The sequence below is a fragment of the Condylura cristata genome, unplaced genomic scaffold, assembly GCF_000260355.1.
Source record: "Condylura cristata isolate star-nosed mole 26May11 unplaced genomic scaffold, ConCri1.0 scaffold00001, whole genome shotgun sequence".
In the NCBI taxonomy this organism is placed as follows: Eukaryota; Metazoa; Chordata; class Mammalia; order Eulipotyphla; family Talpidae; genus Condylura; species Condylura cristata.
The window spans coordinates 1,004,207-1,009,165 of NW_004567102.1; the positions used below are offsets into that span (position 1 = coordinate 1,004,207).

A 4,959-nucleotide genomic window follows, 5' to 3' on the forward strand; every position below is an offset into this window, starting at 1 on the left:
CTTTTGTTACCCCAATAGAGTAACAACAAAACATTGTCAATTAAACATTAAAAAGCTGAAATAATAATTATAAGAAGGTTTATGTCTCATGGAAGCAGAGGACTTTGTTAATGTTTTGAAAATTACTTAATAACATTACAATATCAGCACAAAGCATTAGAAATTATCAGGATTTTGAGCAAGAGTATTATGATAAGAAATCTCTTCAAGCTGAGGTGATTACACTAAAGGGAAAAGCCTTTTCCTGCGCTCTGTTTAAGAGTGCGTGAATATTCCAAGACCAATTTTTAACTGTAAGTCCCGTGTTTTTACTTATTAGTTTTAACTCATCATTGTCTATTTTAAATATTTAGAAATATGTACCTATCTGGATGATAATGTTATTTAACATTTCCAGCTTTAAAATGTGATAGACCTTATTAATGCCATATACTAATAAATATACAACATTGAATGTATTGTCTCAATTTGTGTTTTGAAAAAAAAAAGATATTTGGACAAGAATACATATTTAAAAGCTGTTTGGGAGACCCAACACTTTTTTTTTGTCTTGATGAATGTTTATATCTTTAAGAAGTATGAAAGCAATCAAGTCACTTATTAATTAATCATGTTTAAATTAGTCCAAAGTCATAAAAATCACTTAGTTTGAGTCTTTAAAACAACATGATGGCTATTGATCTTTTAAGTTTTTCTAACAGGGTACAATTTTAAAATTTTACAAAGAGAAAGCAGAATAAGTCAGTCAAATGACTAAAATTCACAAGGACCAGTAAGGGAAAACATAAAATAAAAGCATCAGTTGTGATACTTTCATTAGAGTAAATGCATATACTTATATATAGGTTTGCTTCCCAGAAATTGAGACAACAAATGAATCTAGTAAGTCAGATTTTTTTTTGTAAGTCAGGTGTTTTCCAATTCTTTGCTTCCAACAAAATAGAAACAACACCTATCAAATTGTCAATTATTACATGATTTTTTAAATTTGATGATAGTTCACTGTGATTTACAAATCTGATTCTGCAAAATTTAAACAGTAAAGTAAAATTATGACAACAAAAGTCCATCTGTCATCACTTAATTATCTATGTATATGAAATTTCCAAAGACTTCTTACAGAAAAGGAAAATCCAAAATATCACTGATGCTAACTGTCATCTCTAGAAACAATTGTTATTCATTTACAGATAGATTAAATTCATTGGGAAAAATCCAGCTATCTCATTGAGAGTTTCATTGCCAATATAATTTTTATGGTTGAAAATTATTTGTAAAAATATATAAAAGTATATATACTGGTTTTGATTATTGTGTACTATCCCTACTTATAAGGATAAGTCAAATGAAATAAATGTTTGAACTTAGAATATTACAATCCTAGAAACTTTATATGGATTGTTTGGTAATGTGGTGATCAACCAAAAGAAAAAAAAAAACTAGCAGGTTTAAATTTGGTAGGAAAGTTGAGTATGAAATTGGGAAAATAAGAAACAGTCTGAAGTATCTGAATATTTATAGATATAAAACAGATGACTGCATGTATAAAATCTTAGATTTTTTTTTTAAATGGTGTGGCAGTTTTATTTTTTAAATGCCAACACTCACCATAGACTTACTGATTTAAGGTCATGATAAAATGTGGGGCACAGTAAGAAGCATTCCACCCAGCAGTAAAAATCAGAATTTTGCTGTCAACTTAAAGATGTATTAGACAGACTTCCACTTCTGGGAGACAGAGTAGATGTCCTTTTTTTTTTTTATTCCTCCTACTAGAACAACGGAAGGTCTTCGACATTATTATAAAATGAATACAAGTCTGAAAGGTGGGAGAAGAAGGCAGGTTGGCAAGGACTTCAGGATCCAAGGAAACACAGGATGGTGAATCCCTGGGCTTTCTCTTTGCCTTATGTTTATCCAACTAAGACTTGCCAGCAACCTGGAAACACTAACAGCCACAGGGAGAGAAAGTTAGGGCAGCCTAATGACACAACTGCTCAACTCCAACCAGCCACTCCAAAATTCTAACTCCACTTCCCCAAAGGCCAAGTGACAAGTCTAAACATCCATCCCGCCAGGAAGTAAGGAGTCTCCCAACCCCCAGTACACACACACACACACACACACACACACACACACACAGAGTGGTATCACAGTAAGTGAGGAGAGAGCATGGATCCTTCATCCCTTCCCAGTGAAAACAGGTCCCCTTCTCTCAATTCCCTCAGTGTCAATGGATACCCAAATGCTCTGCTTGGTTGTCAGACATCTAATGGACGCCAGGATTTCATCACCACCCAAAGCTAATCAGGCAACACCCCCACCTCCACTCTCACCCCCACCCCAGCCCACCCTCTCATGATCATCCCCAACATGGAGTCAGAACTGCTTCTCTGTGGGGAACAGTAACAGGCATTCCTACCCCAGCCAGCCAAGGAGCGATCAGTGGATGCCTGGTGGGGAGACAGAATTCCCATCCAGGTGTAACAAAGGAGCTCCCTGAGGTGTCAAGAGGCTGAATGGAGAACCTGAATTTCCACCCCCCCAAATCCCCCAACCACCACCACCACCCCACCACCCCCAGAAGTGAAGTTCACCCACCTACCCATGCTGGAGTAATGTCAGAAGAAGCAGGAAGTTTATATAAGACTGAGAACCTCATTATTATAACACCCCAAGCATCCAGGTTTCAATTAAAAATTACCAAGAACCCAGAAGATCTGAAAATGAGTGCAAAAGAAAGACAATAAACTGATGCCAAAATTGAAATAAAAGAAATACTAGAGAGCAGTTCTGCTGCCCACCTGCGACCATGCCAGCACCTCTCTTCACCCACCTTTTCCCTTTGCAAAGCAGCAGAGGCAGTGCCCCCACAGGCTGCTGGCTTCTCTTTCAGCAAACCTGTCCTTTTCAGGGCAGCTTTCTGTCCACTTGTGTCTGTGCAGGTGTCCTTTAGTCTCCTCTCCCTTTTTATAATAAACCTGTCCTTTTGCATAAAAAAAAGAAACACTTAAATCATCTGACAGCGTTTTTAAAGCCACCATCACAAAAAAAATCCTTCAGCATTCCATCCCCCTTTCCTTGCGCAGTTCTCCCCCTCCCCCGCGACCCCACCCCCAGCTTAATGACAGTCCATTCTATTGATGTGTCTGCAAAGAGAGACACATACTTCCTTAGTCCTGTCCTTAGTGCCCAAAATACCTGAACCGAGGAAACAGCTGCTCAGCCCGACTCAGTCGGAAGGAAGCGCAGGGCGCAAGACCCCACACCCGAGGGGCTCTCCCCACCCCACCATTCCCACCGAATTACCCCCAAACCAAAAACTGACCGGAACGTCACCAAGAGTCCCTCCCAAATTAATGGTGTAGGGCGTGGGTGCTGACTTCAGCTGTGTACTAACCTATGCTTTTCTTTCATCCAGCCTCCACGTAGGTCTTCAAAGGTAAGATTTTACATTTAAGAGCTCAATCTTTCGGTCATCGCTGTTTTGCTGTGGTCCTCTGAAGCAGGAAGGGAAAATGCTTTGTCTGCCTCAATGGCAGAAAGACACCGAGGAAAACATCTTCGCATTGTCTCCTTCCCCGATGACGCAGGAGTTTGTCTGGACGCAGGAGTTTGTCTGCGGCGTGCAGTGTCTGTAAAAGCACTGGGAATGACTGGGCAGGTGACCCCGTCTTGGAAGCAGAAGAAAATGGGGAGCAGGAATGACAAGGCAAAACTTTGCTCCAAGCGTGAATTCAGGTTGTTTACTGTGGAATTTTAAAATAAGAAAGAGGACTTTGTAAAAACAATGAATTTCCACTAGATGGTACTAGAGAATCACAGTCATCTTCAGTCTGACTCTGAAGGGCAAAAGGGCTCATTATGCTAAGAATAAACAAAACCCTGGAGCCCATTTGTAGCTGCAGCTATTTATGAATTAGCTCACCCTAGAGTTCAGTCCCTTCATGAATGTCAGATGGTACATATTATGCTTCACTGGCCAGTGCTTTCATCTTCATGACTGTCTATAACCAGTTTCTCTGTAAATGGACCTGAGATGCATCCTGATTAAAATTGAAGAATCAAGGTAGGTTGGTGGAGAGAGACACACACTGATAATAAAACTACATACTCTGCTTTCTTAGGTGAGTGAAATGGCAGTGATCCTCTCTGGACCTGCGGCATGCCTCTCCTAAATCTCCTGGAATTAGGGGTGTAAGAATGCTGAAGGAAAAGGGCTGTGTCACCCCGACCTGCAACACTTGGCCTGGTCTGGTCCAGGACCCTTCTTTCTGGCTTTGCCCCTCTCTATGCCCACTACTTTCACTCTTCCGCCACCCCACACTGGGCCCAGTTCTGCTCTAGCCAGTAGGCCTGAGATTCAGATTTTCTCACGTGTGATATGTTATTTCTTATTTCTCCAAGAGAGATTTGGTGTCCGACAACCACCTGTGTCATCTTGCAGAGACCCCTTGAAACACTGGCCAGGTTCACAGCACAGAGCTGGGCACCAGGGAATGAGGAAGGGACCCAGCTGTTTAATCCTTGAATGTGATATTTTAGTCCCTGGGTTGTGAAGCCTGTTCTCATGACAGTGTATGATACTAGCTATCATTCCTTTATATTATCTTGTTATGTGATTGGGAATCCCCCCCAACATTCTCTTTGTCTTCATTGGTCGTTTGCCTCTTCTTAAACTTGTGCCACTTCGTTTTTTTAGAATCAGTTTATTGAAATTCTTTGAAACATCCTATATAGGTCTTTCTAGGCATTTCATTAAAGCTCTAGATCATATTGGAGAAAACTGACATTTTTATACTGGTGAGGATTCCCAGCCATGAGTATGTATATGTAGGATAAATAGAAGTTATCCACCCCCCCACCCTCCCTCCCCACCCCCGTCATTAATATCTATGAATGGCACCTATGGTCTCATAGGCAAGCCTGATGGTGGACACCTGGAGTGTGGTGTGGGCA

General features: G+C 40.5%; 1 long non-coding RNA gene across 1 annotated transcript; it reads right to left on the reverse strand.

Moving 5' to 3' along the window:
* Positions 1-1,795: 1,795 nt before the first annotated feature.
* LOC105853256 lies at positions 1,796-3,619 on the reverse strand. The gene is made up of 3 exons (XR_001145125.1): positions 3,401-3,619; positions 2,837-2,986; positions 1,796-1,948 (listed from the first exon to the last, which is right to left on the reverse strand). It is a non-coding gene; the product is annotated as an uncharacterized LOC105853256 (long non-coding RNA).
* Positions 3,620-4,959: the final 1,340 nt, after the last annotated feature.